The following is a 25,893-nucleotide window of genomic DNA, read 5'->3' on the forward strand; positions in this document are numbered from 1 at the left end:
TTCAAATGACAATTTAGATACTAAAGTGCAATTTGGTCCAATATTCAAGAAGGCTTGCTTCCATCAATCAGTCAGAATGTATGTCAGCGAAGGTACTAAACAACTAAACTTCATACAGAGATATTAAAACCATTTTAAACATCAGACAGCGGCATAGTTACTAAAGTGCTATTCAGTGTAGTGCTTCCATTGACTCCGTGTCCATCCAAAATTTGTATCAATTAAAATGCTAATATAATTAAACTTCATACACAAGTACAAAAAAACATTTTAAACATCCAATAACAGTATAGTTACTAGGTACGTGTGAGGAATACGACCATCCGCATGGTGGGTTTGCGATCGCATGGCCTTTTTTGAAATGTTTAATTAAATGGAATGATGGTAGACCAACCTCAGAAAAATGTGCGGGGCTAATCCGCACACATTTTCCTATGGTCACACCACAACAAACGCATAGAGCTGTGTACTCTGGGTGGACACACCCTACAGGCACAGTCTGCTATATTTAGTTGGAATGTGACAGCCAGGAGGACACTATGTCATCAGAGGGAAGGGGGAGGACCAAGCTTCCCCGTTTCATGGCAAGCCTGATTAACTAACTAAGGGTCCATGGATCCGCCCTGCTCTTTTGTTAGGCCCTGCATCTGGTGGGAGTGATTATCATACTAATAGAGTGTGTTTCAAACAGGGCCACATGGGGCCTGCCTGCAGAGATTAACAAAGCAGACAGAAAACCCCAACAGCCTTTCATATGTAATTGTGTCAACCTGAAGCCAGCTCTCACCCTCAGTGTCATTGACAGTGAACTGTCCTATCAGGGAGTGCATGTTTACGGTAAGCCTCCCCGGTAGGGGGACTCCATTCATCAGGTAAGAGAATGTAGTTTGCAGGAGCCAGAGAGTCGGATCTCACCACAGCTTCAAGGGAGACCTGTTGCTTTAAATAGAAACCACAGAGAGATCCATTAACCAGAGGGACTCTTTGATCAACAACAGACAGGAAGATGGGTGGGTTTTAGTATCACATGTTTTAACCCCCTTACCTTTCCTGTTGCAAAGAACTCTGGTTATGACTTCATGCATACAAGAGATTGTTCGTAGGGACCCCAGGATTGGTTCATTTAGGTGGGCTCAGCTTACACTCATGACTGTAGCTGAGCCCCTCTTTTGGCAGACCATCTGAAGACTTTGCAAGGAGTAGCAAGAATAACTCATCATTGGACCCTGGGTGAAGTTAGAGTCTTCCTTACATCTTCTGCCAGTGAAGGAAGGCCAGGAACTCCAAAGAGGGAAGCAAGATCCCCCCCATAAACATCTCCCATGGAATAGAGGGAGATACCGCATTCAGAGGACCCTCTAGCTGATCCAGACCAGGTACCCAGCCAGCACACTGCAAGCCCTAGGCTCTGCAGCAAGCTTCCTAGGTGCAAAGTTTCAGAAGGTCTCTGAACCGACAACAAAGGACAAGGCAGCTGCCTGCAATACACTCCACAGCTTTGAGCCGTCCGCCTCAACGGACGACACAAGCCAATTGAATAAGCTGTGAGAAGTGCCCCGACAACCATCTACCGATGTCTGCCTTAAAGAAAATATTCAAGCAAGTCGAGTTCCTCGAGCTGAAACTGACTGCACTGCTGACCGTTGTCAAGCTGCTGTTGCTTAAAAACATCTGGGACGTCTCGAACAGTGCTTCAGAACCGCCGAACAGCACAGAGACGATTCCTGACCCTGAGCCGCCATGTAGGACAGCCTGCAGCCATTTGTCCAGCTTTGCTCGCTGAACCATCTTGCCCCCTGATACCTGCAGCTGAGTCCCTTCTTGAACTGTGTCCCAGAAGCCTGCAAAGTGCCCTGAAGCTGACTCGACCCATTTGAGCACCAAGAACACCTTCAGCACAAGGTACATCCTGGTTCTGTCCATCTCATCCTTCCCGGTGGGCCCATGGAGACATATTAAGACCCATTGCTCCCTTTGTACTGAAGCAAAGTAACCTTAAATTGTTGTGGTTATTAACCAAACCGACTACCCTCCTGTCAGTATCCAGAGTGCACCCCTTTCCTTCTTTGAAACTGTCTGACCTCTGCATTCCTTTACAGGGTCGGTTGTATTTCATAGTGTTGCTAGAACAGTCTGTTGTGTCTAAATAAAGTAGATATTTTGTATACAACTTTGACTAGGCAGTCCCTTTTATCAGTGGGTAATAATTGTATTTTCACTGCGTTGCAACTAACCAAAGATCCACAACCTTTCAGAGATAAGCCTGCCATTCCGTCCACGTTACCAAAATTGGACAAGGAGGTTTATAATTAGCTTGTTGTTCCAATCTGTTCGGATCCCTTCTGGTGTATTAGATGTGTGGGGCTGATTGATGGTTTAGAAACCGATATTCACCCCTGGACCGCTGGTACCCCGGAAATGGATTTGTCACAGTATTGTTCAGTCAAGTGCTTGCATTGACCTCGCCTCCATCAGTCATTCAGTCAAAATGTATGGCAGTGGTGCAGGGCCCAAAGGAAGGACACCCTAAAACAGATGTATGACATTGTTACAATATCCTAAACTACCTTCTTATGCATAGCTATAGATAAAACGCTTCAAAAATAAAAAGAACTACATTAAGATATGAAATCGTGCTCATGAGTCGTAATCAAACTGCTCCGGCAATTTATAAAGTTGTCTTTGCCAAGGACAGGCACAGTTTATTGAGATAGAGCAAACGTCCTTCTGGACAAAGCTTGTTTTAAGAACTGTAGCAGCGACGAGCGCACGGATGGGCTTTCTGCCCTTAATAAATTCAGCAACGCTGGCTGACATTGCACAGATTGTCTATCTCTTAAAATAGGCGCCAGTGTCCTTGCTCTAATGTCGCTATTCTCTCAGCTACGTAACAATGCTAAGGATGTTTTCTTCTATCTGAAAACCTTTTAAATCTCCTATTATGTTTAAAGCCAGTACATTAATACATCACCGTCTAAAGTTCTCCATGTGACACATTGAGATGGCAGTGAGTGTGGAAGCTGTAATTGATGAGCTTTGCAAAACTGGGTTGCAGATGTCTGATTCATTCTTACAAAAAAGTTATACATTCATTGATAAGAGGTTTGCTCATATAGAACGTTTGCCAGACAACTGAGGTTATCATTATTGCTCTGAAATCTTTAAGGAAATTTTGCACTGATTTCCATTCTGCCTGTTATCAGCTTTATTTTGAATTCCTACTGAGCCATGAAACTCAGGTGCGCTTTACACAGTTCCGAATAGGCCCACTGAAAATAAGAGTGGTGGTAGGAGGTTGGCAGCAAAAACCAGGGGCTAAAGAACATTAAAATGTAGTAATAGAACCGTGGAAAATGTTGAACATGTTATGTTTCTTTGTCGTTGGCACTACTTAAGCAATTATCACTGGCTCCCCCTCTGTGCTTGGTGGAGACTGCCAAGGGCCTGAATTAATTACCACCTGGTAAAGCCCAGGGATCCGGTGAATATTGTTATTGACACCTCAGGCTATCTCCCCTGGGTGCTGATAGCAATGTATTCATTTGAAAAAACGAGTCGCAACGAGTGCGCAACCAAATCTTTCAAAAACATACTCACCCAACATGGCCGCCGCGGAAATGCAAGTGGGGCTCTGAGCCTGAGCACAGAGGTATGTGAGGACCAGTGCAGCGGTTCCACAATTGTGAGTGGGCTCTGGGAAGGAAGCAACTGGGATGCTGAGGAGAGGGGGGTAGATGAATCCGGAGAGTCAGCCTGTATTCGGAGCAATCTGATTAGTTGCCACACACGCCCCGGACGCTAATTAAGCAGGGTCAACGTCTTGAAACCCATTTGTAAAGCAGAAAGCATCAGAACTTGTGGTATTGCTAAATTCCTGCTGTCAAAGAGCGGGAATGTTTCGGCCTTCCTGCCTCTTTTGCAATTTCTATCACCTGTAGAAAATGTTCTGCAAATGTGATCATATGTCGAGATTGTGGATCGGAAGTTTAAAAATTTCTATTACTTGTAGAGAAAATGGATCATAATTTTCTCATCACCAGAATAAATCAGAAACTCTCAGAAAGGGGTTGTAAGTAAGGGTGACGTTAAAATACTAAGAATATGCTCTATTAAATTACAGGACTGGTTGTTCACTGTGTCATATTTGATAATTTTAGGCTTAATATGTGTTTCCACTTACATGTGAGGTTTGCATGCGGCAGATAGTAGAGTGAAACATTAGTGAAGGTTTTGTTTGCCAAAAACAACAAAGATTGACTACAGTATTACCATTCCTAGAAACCACCTCAATACAAATCGACTTCTTGTCACTATTTCTTTAAAAAACAAGAACATAACATTACAACTAGTCTTTAAAGAAAAAAGTGCAATCACCTTCTCCTAGCATTTACACCAAATAACTATATTTACAGTGAAATACTATTGGCTTTGCCAATGCGTGTCACTGCTTAGAGGTCCATGAATCTGAGTCAGCAGCACCTGATGGCCAAGTTCAGTCCTTTGTATTCTGAGAAAGAGACACCATTTATCAAATTGAAATTAACCTTCTACACTTTTAATGTTACCGAATACATATCACTATATTAGAGTCTAATTAGAGGCTAATTTACTGATGTGATGTTGAGCCAGTTGAGTAACTTCTTAACCCCAAGCCAAGTACTTTCATTCAGGTCTGTGTGTTGGGTTGCTCTGTTACTCATAAAGGAAGCGGCTGAATCGAACGTTTGGTTAGGAAGGTTTTCTTGCAGCCAGAGCAGATAAATTGCTGCAATTAACCCATTCCCTCATTCCACTGTTGATTTTGCAGTCCAAAATGGCTGTTCTAGCTCGCCGTAATGTGGATAGCACACAGCCTGGAGGGATATGGCGTACCCTCTCCTCCTACTCTACAAAACTTTGGAAAATCAATCCAGGATAAAAAGCCCAAATAAGGATCTAATTTGTGTGTGGTGAACTAGCAAAGTGAAAAGCCACATCCTAAACAGGATAGATCAACAACTGAGCACCATTCACCTCCTGAGGGTCCGCACGAAGTGGGGAAACACGTGTGGAGGTTACAGAAGTTCCTCTTGAACAATGCACACTCGTGTCTCTGGATGAACACAATGTACTAACTATTATAAAAACATCAGAAAATGAAAAAATAAACACAAAAATGAAACAATAGCGCGTGAAATGTAAAGATCAAATTCAAGGCCTGCTATAAATGTATCCCCTCCACAAATGCAAAAAAAAATTACCTTGCCCTCTAACTATGCGACTGGCTTTTCTCTTAGGGGTGGCTAACAGTATCTCTATGTAGATGCCTTTGGGACTGAGCCCAAATGGTTTGTAGTGGTGCTATTTTGTTTGAACGTGGTTTTGTTTAAGGTGAGTTGTGGTGGCATCTGGGAACCCAATTAGACCCTTCTCTTTTTGGGGGGCTTGAGGAATCTTCTGCGAGGCTTACTGTTTGACAGTCCATGGATGTTTTGTAGGGTCCTGCCTTTGATAGGTGCACTGAGCTGCCACTGCAGTGAAGCAAATAGTGTTCCTACATTGACCTGATTGCAGTGTCGTCAGTTTAAAGTGCACGGGTTAAGAACAGAATTTTTACGTTTTAAAAAAAACGTAGTAAAATAGATCATAATGCAAATCCACAACAACAGAGTATTTCCCGAAATAAAAATGTCTTTCCAACTGTCCTGCATGCAGGGCACAGGAGGCATAGAACAGCTTGAAATGTTTCCTAGCGGACCTCGAGGGTCAATAGGCCAGGAGGATAGCTCAGGGGCAACACAATGCTGATCCCTGGTCCGGCGCTTAACAGCTGGAGGAGTCTAGCATTAAGTGCGATATAAATTTAAAAAATAAAATGATCATGAGTACCATTTGTAAGATGGGAACTCGTAGAATAAAATGTCGAGCATAGTAGGCCCAAGCTGATTTGGAGGAAAGATAACTAAGGTCCAGTTCTACACTACAGATTTTAAAATCACTCCTTAAGCATTGATTTCAGGTTAGCATATACAATAGCACCTGCTAGTTGATAAGCAAACAGGTCGAGGTTGCCTGGAGTCTCTACCAGGCCAGAAGGAGGGGAGAGTTGGAGGCTACTGGAGGAAAATCTATCCTTTTCCTAAAGATGTTCAAGTAGAAAACTCATTTTACATACACTATGCCGGTCCGGTAAAAAGTGGCGGTAACAACAGCATCTTTTCCAGACCGGCTCGCTCTGAGTCCACCGCTAGGGGCAGTGAACCAGTAGTTCAGGCCCCACCCGGCAGATTAATCACTGAAGCACCGGCACTGTTAACAATGGTGCCAGGGCTGGAATGGGAACTTAACGTTCCGCTGCTGCCCGTAATGTCCCGGTATTCCGGGATATCGGGCAGAGGAAATGGTAAGCTGAAGTTGCCGGCTGGCGGCTGACCGGCAACCTCCTAATGAGGGCCACTGGGCCAGCAGATCTGAATCATGTTTCCACGGTATAGGATTTCCCATCCCGTTTTTTTAGAGGAAAAAAAGGGGGGTCACAAGGTTGTCCGCCATGCAATGGGAGCGATGGGTGAAAAGTGACCCCTTCATAACAGTACAGATTTCGGGGGGGAACTTGAGCGGAAAAACGGGTTGCGGAAAGACCCGGGATATCAACACAGTAAATGACACTCGTTGCTCAGTGATAATCACCGGGGAAGGCCACCGATGCAGTTGACACGCTGTGTACACAGCGTTACATTGGAAGCTTTTTTTGGACCTGTAAAAGTGGTGAGCAGGGCCGCAAGGGGCCTGAAATTGTCAGAGCAGTTCTCTTTTTTGGAGAGAAAATGGGGGCGGCTGGTGAGCACTGGTGACGGAATCAGGCTGGCGTGGAAGGTCTGGTGTTGTCATGCAGAAGCTAGAAAGTGTGCATGTTTCTAGAAGGCGCACAGATGTTTCCCTTTTAAAGACAGAGGCTAAAGAAAGTGAGGCTGATGATTATACCCGAGAGCCATGGTCTCGCGAGAGCTTCAAGACATAAACTTTTGTGTAGATAAGCCTTTTTGCCAGGATTGGCTTGCTCAGAAAGTCCTATAGCAGGGCGAGGACCCCCTATCCGTGTCAGAATGACTGCTGCGCAGTTGCGTATGGCGAGATTGGTACAGTGGTCCTGATCAGTTTAATGGGTGCTTTGGTTCCAGCACTGAGGTAAAGTTCCAAATTACCTTTCTTTCCAAGAGTGACTGGTGTGACAAGGTAAACTGTTTCATAATGGGCAACGAGACACCATCTTGCCACCAATTATGGAGGAGCCAAGTCTTTGCAGTAAAAACACTGTGCGCTCCCTCAGCTACAACATGCAGGATGGGTAATGCAGGGCTGGCTGTGCATACGAGGCACTGCTGCGCCTTCAATCTCATTCAGTGTGCGTAGAGGTGGAGCTGCTCTGGCTTCTCAGCACATGTGCAGGAACCAGGAAGTTCTTCCTTCTTCCAAGTTCCTGTTTGTGTTGTGTGAGAGCCCACGAGCCGTTGTGTGACTCTGGACTAGGGCACTGGGTGAAGTAAAAAGGCAATATATATATATGTATGTATATATATATATATATATATATATATATATATATATATCAAAAGGCAAGAGGAGAAGGTGAACCGCACTCCCGCGGGCCAGGCGTGAAAAACGCACTCCAAAATACCGGACAAAACTTACAAAGTCACTGCCTAGAAAACAGATGTCTTTAATGTTTTTTTTATAAAATTTGCATTGTGCAAAATGATTGACAACACATAAACAGCAACAAGCAGACAGACAAAAAGCAGGACGCCATGGTAAGCAGCCTGCAAAACAACGCGTTTCGCGCTAACTCAGCACTTGATCACGTAAGGGGAGAAGGGATGAACCGGTACATATAAACAATGGAAAAGCAGTCCTACAACTATGTCTGTGACATTGCAAAGTAAAGGATATAGGAGGAAAAGAAGGCGGCCATTATAGAGAGGAGTAGAATACATGGAGAAATGTAGTGCAGATCAATATAAGCACTAAAACACACCCCTGACAGGACAGAGGGAGAGGAGCTGTTCAATGCAAAGATGTTCAGTAGATATGTTAAATCAAATACAAAACAAATAAGTATATATAATTGATGAATCCAACAAAAATGATCACAGAATTAGCAAAATTTGCATCCATAACAGTATACATACATATGAAACAACCTACTCCCCCATATTAATGATTCAATGGTCTAAGAATCACAATTATTCAAAATTTAAACCATCCAAACATATAATGAATAAGATATGAAACACAATATAATTATTAAAACCGCAGAGATAATGATAAAACCTCATCTTATTAATCCTCAATTAAACTATTCCCATTCATGCAACACGGAAAAGCCAGCCAGAGTTTCAGCCGGGGTGGTCAATAAAAACGGCTAATAAAACACTAGGGCCCTCATTATGACCTTGGCGGAGAACCATGGTGCTATTAGCACCATGGTCCATGGCGCTAAGTTGCCAACTCCGCCATGGTGGTTGGCGGATTTACCGCCCCATTCCGACCTTGGCGGGGCGGTAAGTCCCCAATCCCCATTTACCCTTCCCCATTCCCATTTTTGCCCCATAGGGCATAATGGGAGTGGGGAAGGCATTAATTACGCCACCGTAAATTACGGTGGCGCAATTAACAACAAGGTCCCTTAGCGCCATGGATTTTAACGCCTGCAAAAAGCAGGCGTTAAAATCACCATGGCGCTACGGGAACTCGTACTCAGGCGGTAAGGGTCGGCGAAGTTTACGCCGGCGTAAACCCCTTACCGCCTGGGTCGTAATGAGGGCCTATATGTCCAAAAGTGCAAGTGCGGAGGAGTTACCCAACTAAAGTGCATAGAAAGCAGCCAGACAACAGTGTGTCTGTCCAGCCTCAAACTAATGAGGCTGTACTAAAGTGCAAGTGCGGAAGCAGCAAGCTAACATGTTCAATGGTCCAATACCATTAACAAAATTGTCCAAGGACAAGCAGTATTTTCAGATGAAAGCCCCAAATGACCCCACGTGAATAGACTGCAAAAAAAGCTGGCGAAACCGGTGTGTAAGCATGAGCAAGAATCACAGATACAAGGAGAACTGCATATAAGCCTCAAAGTGAGGATAACATAATATGGTGTGTACCGCTCCCCAAATATGCAAAAAAAAAGGCTAAATCATAAATTAAATAAAGTTAAGGAAAAGGATGAAAAAATATATATAGACTGATCAGTCCAGACTGGGAATAACCCCCCATCAAAACACACAAGAAAAAAGTCCAAAGTGAACATACAAATGAAGGAACAAAAAAGCTATGGGAAAGGGAAATCAGAGCCAAAGTGGCAAGAGGAAAATCACATGAATGTATGAAGAGCACATAATTAAATAAACGAGAAAGAAATGTGTCAAGTGCCCAGGAAAGTGTACATCTCCTCATCAACATTATGTCCTTTGGGATGCTTTGTATCGAAATCCAGAATGAATCTGGTTTCAAGCTGTCTCAATTTTAACACACGGTCACCTCCCCTAGGATGTGGAGGTACATGTGCCACTGCAAAGAAAGTTAACATTTTCAAATTATTATCATGTTCAGATTTAAAGTGCTTGGCCATTGGGTACGCCGGGTCAGAGTTCTTAATAGCTCTCAGATGTTGCAAGATTATAAGCTTCAGTTTACATGTTGTACTACCGACATACCATCTCGAGCAAGGGCATGAAAGCACATACACGACAAATGTTGTGTCACAATTAATAGCAAATTTGATCTTTTGCTGAGTTTTCGTGACTGGATGAACAAATGATTTCTGTGCCGTGGCATGGGCACATGCTTTGCACTTCATACATTTGGTAAACCCCAATGGAGAGACTGGAAGCCAAGTGGTAGAGGACTGATTCTTGCCAGCAGGAAGTAGAAACCTGGACGCAAGTTTATCTCTAAGGGACGGTACACGTTTGTATGTCAGAGTCGGGCGTTTGGCCAGAATAGGTTTCAAATCGTTGTCTAAGGTGAGGACACGCCAGTGTTTTTCGATGATTTTACGTATGTTGTTGGAAGCAGTGTCAAAAGAGATGATGAATATGGGGTCATCTTTGGCAATATTTTTAGAGTTAATGTCATAGAGCAGTCTGTCTCTGGACATGCCACGCGCTCGAAGATAGGCCATTTCAATAGTCCTCCTATCATACCCTTGTTTCAGGAAATCCCTAGCTGTCAATGCACAGTGATGATCAAAACTGGCAATGTTTGAGCAATTCTGTCGATATCGAATAAATTCACCGTATGGAATGGACTTTTTACATGATACCGGGTGACAGCTGTTTGCATGAAGGGGTAGGCCAGTGTTAGTCGGTTTTTTATGAAGCGCTGTGTGAAGACCTGAGTCATCCATCATTACAATGACATCAAGATATACAATCTCAGACCGACTATGACATTCTGTAAAGGCAAGATTGGCCTGATTACTGTTGATGCTTTTAACAAACAACAACCAATCACTTTCCAAACCTTTCCAAATAATAAAAACATCATCAATATACCGCCACCAAGAAACAATTTGTGTTGGAAAAGAAGATAGCAATAAGTCTGACAAGAAAGTAGCCTTCCACCACGCCATCGTGAGATTTGCATACAATGGTGCAAAGGTGCTACCCATAGCAGTGCCCCTCACTTGTCGAAAAAAGGAACCCTCAAACAGAAAAATGTTATTTTGCAGGCAAAACAAAAGCATATCCAAAATCATAGAGCTGTGCCCAAAATAATTAAGGGAGCGAGTGTCCAAATAATATTTGCATGCATTAATCCCAACCGTGTGACTGATGGACGTGTATAAAGAAACTACATCCAGTGTGGCCAACAACAGACCTTCCTCCCAAGGTGTATTTGTCACATGCTGTAAAAAGTCCTTAGTATCCCTCAGGTAGGATGGTAACACTGATACGAATGGAAGAAGTGTTTTGTCGATAAATTGGGCCAGATGTTCCAAAAGTGAGCCACACAGAGTAACAATAGGCCTACCTGGGGGATGAGTAAGGCATTTATGTGTTTTAGGGAGAAAGTAAATCGTGGGTATAGTGTAGCATGCCGGAGTGAGGAATTTAATCAGATCATCCTCCAATAAGCCTTCATTTGCCCACTTGGTACATAGAGTAATTAGATCTGTTCTTATTTCTTCAAAGGGGTCCTTTGACAACTTAGTGTAGCGCAGACGGTCATGTAATTGTCGATTTGCCTCTGCGACATATTTTGTACAGTCCTGAATAACAATATTAGAACCTTTATCTGCCTGTTTAATGACAATATTAGACAACTGCTGGAGTTCACCAATGGCCATACGCTGGGCCATGGTAAGGTTCTGCTTGGTAGTACTTGTTTTTTGGCGGAGTCTTCTCAAATCATTTACACAGAGGTCATGGAATGCCTCGATACAACCCCCTACTGGGAATTGTGGATTGAATCTTGATTTATTTTTAAGCTTGGTGCGTATGTCCCAATTGGGATTAATATCAAAGTCCAAAAAATCAACATTAGTAGAATCAAATTTCTCATCATCGAGGCATGCCAGATCCATGAGTGATGGAATATCTGAAATAAGAAGATCAGTACCTCCAGTTCGTGGTGTTGAATGCTTGGCAATGATATCAGTATTGGCAAAGAATTTCTTTAGCTTGATTTTGCGCAGAAATTTGTCAAAATCGATGCGTGCTTGTACATAGTCATAATTCACGGTGGGACAGAAATTAAGACCTAAAGACAGGAGCGAGGTCTGAGGTTTGGTAAGGACATGGGACGAAAGGTTGATGATCTGGCATCTCTGCATATTGTCCATTATTGATTTTTGGCCCCAGAGCGCGTTGACCTGCCCTGTTGCTGCCCGTTTGAGCCGGTTCCCACGTCGGCCTCGGCGGATGAATTTCCTGCCCTTGTTTTCTGTCCTCTTCCTCTTCCTCTTGGTTTGCCGCGACCCCTGCCCCTTTTCTGATTTTTCCCATCCTGGCACAGCAGTCGCATTTCCTCTAAAAAATTCATTTTAGGTATAGGCTCGTCGGTCTCAGATGTAGAAATGTCAGACTCTGATGTAACAGCAACTGGATCTGCAGGCCTAGTGGATGCTGGTTGTATGCCATTAGTTTTACGGAGGGAGTCAAAACGTTTGGCAAAGGTAAAAACACGACCCATCTCATAGCCTGTTTTATCTCTGAGGAATTTTCTATGTTTTCGTTGTTTAATGTCATCTTCATAAACAATTAACGCTTCATTGATTTTGGCACGTAATTGTTTGCCTTCTTCTGTTATAGGAACTTTAGTAAGTTCAGACTCCGTTTTACCCAAGTCTTTAAGTGCTTGTGCACGGTCCAGTTTGGCATATTTTACCAGAATGTTCAAAAATTTGGCAGAACAGTCCTTACTCGCTTCACCCCATTCCTGAAGCATCAGTGGATCTTGGTCCTCGAAAGACGGAGTGGTCATAATACGTAGACCACGTGGTATTCTGCCAACATCCAAATAATTTTGAAGGGAATGCTCCTCCCACCACTTGGATATTTCCCTTCTTCGAAGCTTCTCAAATTCCTTCAGTAAAGTCACTTCCCTGCTATTGTTAATGTTAGCCTTTTTATTAGCCCCACTCGTGGGCAATAAGGCTGCAGGTTCCTGTTGTTCAGAGAATAAATCCTTAGCTTGAAGTAGCCGGGCTGCCACCCATGCGTCCTGCATGTCTGTCATGCTATGGCTGTGATAATGAAAAAACTTACACAAGAATATATATATATGTGTGTCTGTCCAGCTGGAGAGGCCAGGCGGAATACCGACTCTAGTAAAGAAAAAAGGTTGGCAAAGGACAAAAAGCTGGTGCGGAAAGGGATACGGAGCACTATAAATACACGTGTTGTACAGCGGAGATAAAGACAAGCTGAAATATACACCTACCGTATGACGCTCATACATGCGTCCTCCGGCACATGAAGAGTCGCCAGCTGGTGAGGCGAGTACAGCTGCAGTCTCCGATGCGTGCGGTGACTCCCGATCCTATCAGCAGCATAGTCTGCCACCAGCGGCAGCAATCCCAATCATGAAGCAAGCGTTGAAATGGGACGCGCACGCAATCCAAGTCCTGGTGCAGGTTCAAACACGGAACGCTCCGTGTTAGACAAAATCAAAAGGCAAGAGGAGAAGGTGAACCGCACTCCCGCGGGCCAGGCGTGAAAAACACACTCCAAAATACCGGCCAAAACTTACAAAGACACTGCCTAGAAAACAGATGTCTTTAATGTTTTTTTCATAAAATTTGCATTGTGCAAAATGATTGACAACACATAAACAGCAACAAGCAGACAGACAAAAAGCAGGACGCCATGGTAAGCAGCCTGCAAAACAACGCGTTTCGTGCTAACTCAGCGCTTGATCACGTAAGGGGAGAAGGGATGAACCGGTATGAACTCCTATATATAATTTTTTTTACAGGGCCTGTGGTAGTGGCCCTGCAGTTATGGTTAAGTTCTTCAATCCATGGGAAGAGCACTTTTTGGGCAGCTTATAACTTTGCCCCCCCACTGGACAAATCCTCAGCAAAGGTATATGGCCCCCTCGAAATGATTCTGCAAAGTTTGGTGCGGTTTCATTCAGGGGGGTCTAAGTTATATGGGGGTCCCAAAATGTGTGCAAATACTCATAGATGCAAAGGAAAACATTTTTGCTCAGGCCTACAGTCCAAACCGCTGGACCGATTTTCACCAAATTAGCGCCAGGGGCGGAGGTTTGGTCTCAAAAGCGTGATTTTGTAAATTTGGTGTAAATCTGTTCAGTAGTTTTTTTAAAAAATGGCCAAAAAGTAGGTACAAAAAAGATGGTGATATCTGGGTCCGGTCCACGGACTAACTTCCCTATCAGGTCCGCAGACACCCCTCTGGACCAATCAGGGCCCAACGAAAGGTCAGCGGACATCGGACGCGCCCGCTGGTTGGATGGTGAAAAACATGAACTGCGCCAAATATTTTGGAAAGGTCGCCATGTTGGATTTGTGAAAAGTGCCCATTGTCTGCGGACATTGCAGTAAAAACATTGAAAAACACAACATTGCACTTGTCATACTAATGAAACAAATCTCTGGGGAAGTGAGGGGTGATGAGGATGGGATGGGATATGGTCCTAAAAAGTAAAAAAAAAGGGGTGGTTTTTTTTGTAAGTCCACAAAGAGTCCGGATGTTCGGGGACATCCATGCCTATTTCTGAATTACATGGTTACATGCATTTGTCTAGATAGCACACTAATTCCGCTCTGAAGATATAAGGTTTTTTTGAAGCGGTTTGGGTGGAGAAGTTCATATTCAATTTTGCATAGTACTCTGTGAATCCTAGAAATGACTCAAGTTTGTCTTCATTGGTCCCTCTTGGTGTTTTGTTGATTGTAGCTACCGTGCCGTATTGCACGCCACTTGCAGAGACTGTATAACCCAGATAATTCACTTGCTCCGGAAAGAAGCGTCATTCTTTCCCACACAATTTTATGTCCACAGTGTTTAGGTGCTTGAGGGATTGATTGAGAGAGTAATTATGATCCTGAGCTGTCTTTCCAAATAGAAGCACATCCTCTTGGCAACATATTACATTCTTGAGGTCGTGTAACAAATGATGTGTCATTCTCTGAAATCCTGTTGCCACAGATGAAATCCTGTTGAACCAGAACAGGCCCATCGGCGGCATGAAAACTGTCACGCATTTTGACTTTTCATACACTTGCATCTGATGGTCTGCATTGCGCATTTCTAGATTGGTGCAGTGATTCGCTTTCGCTACTATCAATATGAATACAGATATGTTTGCTAAAGGAGAGTTATCCATGAAATGTCCATGTTGGGCGTACAAAGATGTTTGTTTGTTTTGTTTGTTTGTTTGTTTTTTTATTTGTAGAATGCGCCAGACCCGAAGGTATCAGGGCACGGGAGCAAAAATACTTTAGGCTTACAAGTTACTTATAGGTTACAGGTTACATAGACAAAATGCAGATTAGTACGGGCAGGGCTTTAAGTGGGCCGGGGCCTGCCGGGGCTGGGCCCCGGCAGGCTCCGAAATTTCGTTTTGAGGCGGGGCCCTGCCGGGGCCCACTAATCTCCCCGGGCAGCCCCGGCCACTACACGAAAAGGCATTTTTTTCTACAGCCTGAAGCTCTCGCTCGTGTGCGAGAGCTTCAGGCTTCAGAAAAAAATGCCTTTCAGCTATAATGGTGGCGCCGCACCTGCGAGGCATCCGTTTAATCAAGGGATGCACGTGGGCCGGCGCCACCATTATGGAGAAACGTGAGGCCGCTGGAAGCTGAAGCCTTGCTTTCTAAATACTGAAGCTCCCGCGGATTCGCGGGAGTTTCAGTCTTTAGGAAAAAGGCCTCTGCTTCCATTGGCCTCACCCTGTCAGCCTTAATGGTGACGCTGCCCCTCCCCAGCTGGCGAGGGGCAGCAACACCATTAAGGCTGAATAGGCGAGGCACTGTCCCCTGCCAGGCAAGCCTATGCAAAATAAATGCCGAGATCAGCACCCTCTCCCCCATAGGGGAGAGGGTGCTAATCTCTACAAAAGGCTGCCTGGCAGGGGTAGCCCATTGAGCCGGGGCTCGTCAAGGGGGCGTGGCCTAACGGCCCATCAAGACCCCGTTGTTAGGCCACGCCCCCTCGATGGGCCCTGGCTCGATTTGTAGTGCCACTTAAGGCACTGAGTACGGGTACAGCAAGTAATACATATGCATTACAAATGAAGATTCAATGCAGTAGGTAGTCCAAATGCAGTGCAGGTGCGAGTCGCGCATGAAGATCAAAGGTCCAATTTTTTTTGCTAGGTCAACTTGGTCGTGGGGCTAGATTATAGGTCATTTTCTTTAAGCCACTTAATCAGATTTGTTCTAAAATGTGGGTATGATTGATCCGTCCTTAATGTGGGTGGGAGGCAGTTCCACAATTGGGCAGCTTTGACGGGGAAACTATTTCCTCCAGTTGTGGTCATTTTGAACGGGGGAACTGATAGGCAGTTTGTGTAGGCAACTCTCGTGGGTCTAGATGTAACTCTTCCTTTAAATCTCTCTGTTAGGTAGCTTGGTGCTAGGTTGTTGAGACACTTGAATGTTAGAGAAGCAGTTTTGAGTTTAATTTTGTCGATTGTGTAGAGCCAGTTAGATTGTCTTCTAGTTGTTGGTATCTGAGCTCTCTTGGAGATTCCTAGTGCCGCTCTAAGGGCATTGTTTTGCAGTATTTGGGTTTTTTGCGTGATATATTTATTAAACCCCAAATAGAGGGCGTTGCAATATTCCGTTTCTGGATAGCACGAGTGCTCTTGCCAATGTGGTGCATCTATTTGTAGAGAGGTAAGGTATCGCTTATTGGATCAATTTACAAGTATAGGCTGTGGAGGATGCCATAGCGTTTACTTGCTTGGCCAAGGTGAGACAGGAGTCGAGGTAAAAACCTAGTGTTTTTACCTCCTTGGCAACTTTAATTGTATGGCCGTCTATGATAAAAGTTTCGTAGTCTTTGCTAAGTTTCTTGATGTTCAGTGTAGTCCCCAGAGTGATGAGTTTCGTTTTGTCATCATTCAGGCATAGACCATGACGTGCCATCCATGCCTGTATGGTGAGGTATAACCTATTCACCAAGGCCAAATCATGTTTGTAATCCCCAGAAAGTGGGATGAGAATCTTAGAATGTATGCAGAGTCTTAGCGTTCCAGTGTTCCAGTTCCGTTTTTATAAACAGCATTGGGCTGAGCGATCCTGTGGCTTCTACTGGCTCAGTTGTGCTGTCTTTGACCATCTGATTGAGAAGTTCTGTAGTTTTTCCATGCCAGTGATTGGGGCCTGGTGTCACTTTGTGTTTAATGCATACAGACATAGCGTTTAAGTTTATGAATTGTGAGTAACGCATGACACATCCCATTTCTTTTCCAAAGAAGTCTTTATTTTTCTTGAGGCTGCTTTTACAATCTTCCAAACCCACTGAGTGCACCTGCTAATTTCTAAAGGTATCCATCTTCATGTGTGATGCTCTCTGTTCATGCCAGTTCAATTTTATTATTGGGATAATCATTGGTTGCGGATCTAGCTTCGGAAGCAACGCAGCGCTTATTGGGACTCCATCTTGTGGGGGCACTCTCCTACCTGCTGAGTAATTCTTGAAAGCCAATGTGCATTTGGAGAAGCCATACCGAAGCACGCAACAGACCTAACATGAGACCCCTGTGGCCATAAGTTGTTGTCATTCCAAAAGAAATTCAAGATGGTGCCGGCAGTGTGGCCAATTGGAGCCTGAGTCGTCTATACGTTTGAAATGACGACAACATTGCAGGACACCGGAAATTCTACGAGGCCTGTGGCGAAGTGGCAGAGGGCTTAGTTGGATGCCTTGTATTAGTGTAAAATGTTGCTCTATAGTTAATCACAGTCTCATTGCCATCATATTGATGTTTAAGTCTTAATGGTCTCTGCATCCAGGTCCTGTGAGTGCCATCAGGTAAACTCGCAAGTACTGGTGTGACCTTCCACACTCAGATTGTTCAGCGGCATGGACGTCATTCTAGGACGTCTGTCTAGCGCATTTGAATTCCATGCCTTCCATGACCGCAATATCATTTTTGAACAGTTTATGCCATTGTCTCCTAGGACTCTTGGCTTGACCTGATTGGGCAGAAATGGTGGTGGGGCTGGCCATTCTGCATCATTCCAAGTTTTATTTGATCTAACAGGCTCTAAGAAATCTTCTTAGATTTTCTCCCATTGTACCTCTGTCTTGGGCAGTGCTTTAAGTGGCTTGCACACTCGAGCCAGGGATCTTAGAGGCCGTGGCCTGGCAGGGGGTCGGTGCCGCAATTAGCAGGCAACACTTACCTCATCTGAATGCGCCGTATTAGGCCAAGTCTCCATAAGAGCCACAACTTGATTGTGCAAAAGGGCAGGGGCCATGGCCTAACAGGCACTATTCAGGTAAGGTGTTTCCTTGTATTTTAATTGTGGCGCTGACCCCCTACCAGGAACCCCCTTTCACTGTATATGCGGGGATCATCACCCTCTCACTGAGGATGATGATCCCTGCATCTCTAATGAAAGTGGTGCCTGGCAGGAGGTCGGAGACCCAATGAAAAGCTATGCTATTTTTTTTTAAAGCCTGAAGTTCTCACTTGCACGTGATCAGCTTCAGGCTTCACAAAAACAAGCCTCGCCTTGCCTTTTTATAGTGTCACCGACCCCCCACCGCACACCCCTTTCATTAGAGATACAGGGAGGTCGGCAACACAATGACAAGGCAAGGCTTTTTTTTCTAAAGCCTGAAGCTCTCGCTTGTGAGAGCTTCAGGCTTTACAAAACAAAAGCCTTGCCTACTACCAGCCTGGTGGGCTGGGGTTATCAGGGGATGGCAGGCCTCCATCGCAAATACAATTTTTGGAGCCTGCCAGGCCTCTGCGCAGGCTTAGCCCCAATCCACTTAAAGCCCCGGTCTTGGGAAAGTGCTGATCCGACTCTTTGACAGTGTTGTGTTCTCATGAATGTTCAATAAAAATAGAGATTTGAATGCGTGCGGCAGTAGTGATTTTTTTCATATGCTTGCATATTGGATAATGCCTGTGCATGGCGCATCGTTTGTCGTTCAGACATCAAGGAGAAATGGTGCGGGCCTTCGAGGTCTGGAGAAGCGCGCGCTCCCTCTCACAGACTCCCGCCAGTGGGCTGATCTCCTTACCATTCCCCCTCTCGCGGTGACCTGGTACGGTCCAGGTGTGCGGATGAAGGAAAGACTAAATGCCACAAGGGAGCCGGCGAGGTGGGAAGTGGAAATAAGGGCACGAGCTGGCAAAGGCCGAATGGTATTTCACTGAAAGCAGGGGAGGCCTCAGCCAGCCGTGTGTTCATGTGGAAGTAGGAAGTATGGCCTAATTAGGTGGAGGAAGGTGGAAAGGAGGACAACGAGGAGGGGGAGAGCAGAAGTGAAGATTTGAATGAAGTAAGCAAAGAACCAGAGGAGTGGAGTTGGAAGAGCAGTGGTGGTGGAAATATATATTACAGAAGTCCCGGACAGAGGCAACTATTATGATTATTATTATTATTATTATTATTATTAGCGTATTTATTGAGCGCGGACCTAGCTTCGGAGAACAACAGCGGAGGAAACAGTGGGGAGCAGATCACCCAGTCTCAGGTAGGGTGGGGAGTGGAGGGTTTGCGGACCTAGGTGTTAGGGTGGGTAATGAATAAGGCACGGTTAGTGACGGGGAGGCAGGCTAGTGTGGTGAAGAGTTTGGAAGCGCTCCACAGTTCAAGCCAGGGCAGGTCTGTTAAACAGGCACATTCAGACATTTGCCTGTGGCAGCAAAGTTCGGGAGAGGCGGCAGAACTGCTGAATCGAACAAATGAAAACGCCTCCAACATTTAGCAGCTCTGGTTTAAAGTATCTTGGAAGTGTTGTCATGGTTCCATTAACTTTTGCGGGCCTCATGGAGGTGGTCAAAAATAACTGGCCCTGTGCAGCAGGGTGTGAAGGAGCGACAGTGAAAGTGAGTCATGGAAAGAGAAAGAGGGAAGAGGGATGGGAAGCAAAGAAACGTACCACATCATTTCTTCGATCCTTTTGCATCGTTACGCACTTCCATGGGTGCATTGTATCGCTTTTACAGATGTAAAAAGAAACACGCATTGGCAATGCCAACAGTTTTGCTTTTTGTGTAGACATGAGATATGCATTGGCCAGGGACCGCAGGAATGGTACTCACTTGCAATTAACGGTAGCAGCAGCAAAATGGTGTGAGTACCTGGGCATGTAAATGCAGTGCCTGCCAAATGCCTAAGACCTGTACACACGCCAAAAACGGCTTGGTTTGCCAATGCTTGCTTTTAACAGGACTTTAGTGAAGAACCTGCATACTGCTTATAAATCAAGTGGTGAAAGGCGCACTTGGGTAAGGCATTTTTAGTACACCAGTAGCCCATTTACAATTCCAATTATTGCCCACGGGCTACCGGCGTTCTACAAGCACAAATACATACATACATACATACATACATACATACAATTAAAACAAACTCTCAGAACACTGCTTTGAAAAAACACTGGCAGGCACTTTGATCGCAACCTATCATGTTACTTCTTGATAAAGCTAGCTCAAAGAGATCCCAGGACGATGAGTTTTGGGCAGTGGGGGAGGGGGGTACAGGAAGTGGATGGAATGGCCATAGCCAGTCAATGTGTCGGTAAATAACCAAAAAAACATCACATGCTTTTTGCTCCTCCTCATACAACATCTCCCTCCTAACTGTACTCTAATGCAATAGCCTTAGTTTATAAATGGCCGCCTAATAGCGAAAAACAAAGCGGTGTTGCCAATCCCGACGTGGCTCTAAGACAGCATGGTCAATGTTCAATCTATGACGGCATATGTAGGGTTACATTATCAAGAAAACTACATGTGAAATTATGAAATGTGGTCGAATTTTCACACCAGCATTTATACAAGAAATTGGACGTCCGATTGCTCAGTCACTGTATGGGCGACAGTTTTTAAACAGGTGTTGTATAACTGCTCCAATTGTATTGGATTTTGTAATTTGGGGGTTTCGAACATAAGGCAAGGGGGATGGACCAAGCCCCTGAAGCCCCATCATCAGGCCCTCCACATGGACAGTGCATATCGCATAGCAACGTCTCGGGCAGGAGAGTGGCTTCCGTTTGCGTGTAGTGAGAGAAAGAAACTGACAGCTGATGGTCTGCAGACAGTCTGGGCACACCACCAGACTAAAAGCAAAACAGGAAGAGAAACATTTACATTTACATTAAAGAAAGGTAAAAACTGCATTGACGAGCACAAATGAAACCAACCAAAAACATGCAGAGAAACATTCACCATTAAACAGCCAGGTTTATTTTAAGCAAAAGGTGATGGTATTCGGTGCAGCTAACCCTGTAAGAATTTGCCACCAATTATGAAAAGAGAGAAGCAATTATTTTGATCCCAGCTTGATAAACAACAAGCAATGGACAAACCAATAGTTTACATAAGATGTCAACAGCTGGAAAATAGTGGGAGTACCGGGGCTTACGAGGCTGGCGAATGCCTGATACCTATAAACAAGTCATATTGATTTGCTCTGCCAATCCTTGTTTCTGCACGACTTCAGTACTTAGAAATCAAATGGCAGAAGGCACACTTGGTTCAGACATTTTTATTACACCAGTAGCACATTTACAGCTACAATTAAGCCACTAATGCTCAGAAGACTGCACAGAAAGACAACACTCACAGACCTTTACAGCTCAATGTTAGATGTTACTGCTTCATAGAGCTAGCTCAAAGAGATCCCAGCGGATGTGGTTTGGGAAGGGTCATAATAATCCCTCTGGCCATGGGCAGATCATGAACGTGTAAATAACCAAACACCCACAATCTGTGTGTACCTCCTCACATCTCATCTCCCGCAATCTGCACTCCAATGCAATAGTTGGCGTAAGAACCACCTGATAGCCAAAACTAAAAATGCATTGCAATACATCACTGTTGTCTGGAACATAGAAATTAAAAGGATGCCACATTTAAAACCTCTTTGATATCTGACACAATAAAGACTCTACATTCTTTACTAAAGTACCACCTCAAGTTCCTTTGCGAGTCTAGTGCAATGAGGCTGGTACAGCGTCATTGATATGATATGATATGGCATTTATAACGCGCCTATATACAAGTGTTTCAAGGCGCGACGAGGCAAGTGAGGGGGAAAAGAGGGAAGACAGACAACAATCCTACTAGGCCAGGTGTCATTCAGATTGCAAATGCATGGGAAGGGGGAAGGGGGAAAGTACGGGGAGCAAGGGGGTGGGGACAGTGCAGTACATGGGATAATCGAATAAATAACAATAAGTAAAAGTAAGGCCAGCAGGTAGCAAGTGCAAGGGTAAGTGCAGGCATCAGGAGTCAAGTGCTGGTAATGGGCCTATAGGATACAGAAAAGAGTCCCCAAGTGCAGGTGCTGCCAGGAAGGCAGTGCAGGTGTGTGACTGGTGGGGGAGGGGCCCTGGGCCCGAGATCAGAGGATGGCCACGTAACCAGTGCACTTTCAGTTTCAGCCAGGAGGTCAGCAGGGGAGAGGGGGAGAAAAGGCTGAAGCAAAGAAAAAGGTTTTGAGGTGCTACCGGAACCAGAGATGGTCTCCTCAGGTTTCAGGGAGGCTGTTCCAGAGGGAGGCGCCAGCTGAAGACAGAGATCTACCACCAACCCATTGCTTGGAGAAGCGACTTACCCTGAGGGATTTGGAGGTGGATGAGCGAAGAGCTTGAGAAGGTAGGTATTTAGGAAGAGAGAGTTGAAGGTATTGAGGCTCCATGCCCCAGAAGGACTTGTGGAAAATGTGAGGGTTTTGTACTTAATCCTCGCAGCCACTGGGAGCCAGTGCAGAGATTTCAGTCCTGGAGAGATACGATCCCTGGACTTGAGGCCAAGGACAAGTCTCGCAGTCCTGTTCTGGATGAGTTGCAGAGGGCGGAGAGTAGAAGCAGGCAGATTTAGAAAGGCTGTTGCAATAGTCCAGCCTAGAGAGAACCAGAGCTATGGAGACAGTGAGCTTCTGGGGGAAGGAGAGGAAAGGAAGAATATCTCTGAGAAGGCGCAACTGGTAGTGTGACTTCTTAGAGACATCGGAGATGTGAGGAGAGAAGGGGAGTGTGGAATCAAAGATGACCCCAATGTTTTTAGCCTCACAGGTGGGAGCAGGAAGAGGGCCAAGAGAGGCCAGCCAGAGAGTGACAGGAAAGGAGGGTGTAGGTGTGTGGATGAGGAGAATCTCTGTCTTAGTGGCATTAAGGCAGATATCATTGGCGGCACACCACTCCTGGATGGCGGACAGACAGAGATGAGAGAGGGAGAAGAGGTGGCTGAGGGTAGCCTGACAATGAGCTGAGTGTCATCCGCATAGCACTGGATGTTAGGGCAGAGCGCGGCAATGCAGTGGCCAAGAAGTGCCAGGTATTCGTTGAACAGCCAGGGAGAGGTTAGACCCCATGGGAACACCACAGGTTGAGATAGACATAGAGTAGAGGAAGGGCCCAAGTTGAACCTGGGAGGGTCGATCAGAGAGGAAAGAAGTCAGCCATACTAGGGCCTGACTGGTGATCCCCAGGTTATCAAGGAGACGGTTGAGCAGGATGGCATGGTTGACTGTGTCAAAGGCAGAAGAGAGATCAAGTAAGATGAGGACACAGGGGGTGTTGGAATCAAGGTTGGAGAGCAGGTCTTGACAGATGTTCAGGAGAGCAGTTTCCGTGTTTCTGGCAGCTCTGAAGCTAGACTGATGATCATGGAGACAAGCAACAGATTCAGTGTGAAGACTGAGCTGGGAGATGGCCAGCTTTTCTGAGAGTTTGCCCAAGAAAGCAGTGATGAAGATTGGGCGATAGTTAGCCAGGCAGGAAGGGTTGGCAGGCTGTTCCTTAAGAAGGGGATACACAAGGGAGTGCTTCGGAGGGAGGGATGACTCCAGTGGTGAAGGAGTGGTTGCAGAGGTCGGCCAGAGTAGGAGCCAGGGAGTCAATATAGTCCTTGATGGTTTTGGAGGAACAGGGATGAACCAGACATGTCTAGAAACCTCGTCTGGGGAGAACAGGGGAAAGGCAGAGAAGGAGGGAGGAGGGGTGTCCGAGGAAGGGCCAAAGGAAAAGCCGGGAGTAGAGGGAGGAAGGGGAGAGGAGGAGAAAGAGGACAGATGTCCTGAGTTTTACAGATGAAATGAGAAGCCAGTGCCGTGCAGAGGGGCTGGGAGGGGACAGGAGAGATAGAGACCGCAGCAGGATTGGCCAGTTCCTTGCCGATTTTAAAGAGTTCAGCTGAGTTGTTAGATGCCGCAGAGACGCAGGCTTGGATGTGAGTTCTGTTCTTGGTGAAGACAGAGAGCCAGTATTGCCTTTGTAACCTTGTGTCAAAAAAGCGCTTAATGTGGTTCCTTTACATCAGAAAATTCAATCGAAAAATTACACCACAAAATTAAAGCTGCAGTTTGAGATCCAGTACTTAAAAAACCTTCTTCAATATTTTAAGATGGTGACATTTCTATTGATGTTTTCCCCCATGTGGTAGTGGTAACATTATTACACCCCGCCTTTGTGAGGAGAGGCCACGTGGTCTACTGTGAACCCATGGTTTCTATGGAGCGTACCATTTTCTAATGGTCATGAGCAGGTTTTGCTGCAGCAAAAATTATGCTCTGCGCTGTCGGTAATCTGGCGTTTGAAGTTTTGAGTATTTAATTGGTTTACCTACAGAAGCGTTTTATGGTTTTATGGCTTTTCATCCAATTTCTCCTGAAGTTTGCACTGCAAAATGCACCATTTCGACCAACTGTTAAGCAATTTCTCAGGAAAGAAATGAATTATGAACTCCCGTCAGTGGTTTCAGAATGGCTCCATCACTACCACTAGTAGCTTGCACGAAATTATCTTAAAAATCCACCATCAGGGCATGGCTGCCTCAAAAACTGTGTCCTGTCCGGGTTCCCTGAATGGGGAATTACTGGGCCATTCCGAGTTTGGAGGGCCCGGTAATTCCTCCCTCAGGGAACCCGGGCCTGGACCTTCCCCATTCCCATTGAAGCCCCCATAGGGCTCAATGGGAATGGGTGCGGGAGCTAACAACGGGCCGATTACGACCGGCCAGTTGTTAGCTCCCTGGCCCCCTCGCGGGACCCTGTAAGGACGTCTGGTAAAACCAGACGTCCACATCGGGTCCCGCGAGGGAACCTCGTAATATTGCGGAATGGGTTTAACGGGTCCGCCACCATTAGCGGCACACGTTAACCCAATACTTATAATGAGGCCCAATCTCTTTCTGCGGCCGGGACAGGAGCATCTGGCCCAAACGTGACAGCTGAGTTTGGGCAACGCCACAGTTACCAGGCGAGGCCGGGTAACCTGTGCCCCATGGCAGCCAGGCAGGGGAGAGGGACGAGCAACAGCCCAACAAAGGGTGGAGGCGGTCCTCCTCCCTCTCCCCCAGTACAACTACAAAGCCTCACACAGTCGCAGCTGTCCAGGAAGAGAAGAAGGAAGGGCGAGGTGTTAAATAACACCTCACCTTTCCTCCCAAAGGGGTGCTAAGCACCACTATCAGGATGGGACAGGAAACAGGAGTAGCAGTGTAGACACCATATGGTGCAATTGCCGTCGGCGTCAGCCGGCCGGGGGAGGGCACCCAGCCCCCCACGCAGGCACAACAAAGACCCAGGGGCAGCCCTGGGTCCAATATAAGGATGTGCTGTTGCAGGGAAAAACCAGAATCAGCTTGTGGTCCCTGTACGGGAACCCAAGCGATCCAGTTTGGGTCCCTGCAGTTCTTTGCGTAACGCAGAGTCTCTTCTTTTTCCCAGAACCCTCCTACCCTAGAAAAAGGGCGAGAAGAAAGAGAAAGAAAACAGGTCACCGAACGGTGACCACACACTGTCGTGGGACAAGAGAGGCGGCACGGGCCAGAGGGGGTAACCACGGGACCCGATGCCTAAAAGTACAGCATATTATGGTTACTGTAATTATGATTATGGTTTGTTATGACCATAAGTGTGCAATAAAATCTCACAGCCTTTTATTGCCAACACTCACCCAATGCTCTTGTGTACTACCTGGGCGGGAAAAGGTATGGGTTTGTCACACCCAGGCTATGTTACCACTCTGCCTGTATATGGGTCCACTGGTTATAGTGGATGCAAATCTCAAGGACAATTTGTTTATCTCCGCCAGAGATGCCAGAGCATGCACTTCAGCTATTGGAAACTGCTAAGTACACCGGACACAAGCCCTAAACCAGACTCTCAATGCAGCGGGAGGTGGGGTGTTCTGGGGAGGGTGGCTACCGTGCCGAAAAAATCATATACTGCAGAACCAATCACAGCCTACTAACATA

The 25,893-nt window shown here is 45.6% G+C and overlaps 1 protein-coding gene across 1 annotated transcript in view; it reads right to left on the bottom strand.

Annotated features, from left to right (window-relative positions):
• Positions 1 to 25,893, bottom strand: part of CNIH2 (cornichon family AMPA receptor auxiliary protein 2) — a 707,580-nt gene that overhangs the window by 538,517 nt on the left and 143,170 nt on the right. The window lies entirely within an intron of this gene.

The sequence above is a fragment of the Ambystoma mexicanum genome, chromosome 2p (assembly GCF_040938575.1).
Source record: "Ambystoma mexicanum isolate Mex_15411 chromosome 2p, UKY_AmexF1_1, whole genome shotgun sequence".
Classification (NCBI taxonomy): Eukaryota; Metazoa; Chordata; class Amphibia; order Caudata; family Ambystomatidae; genus Ambystoma; species Ambystoma mexicanum.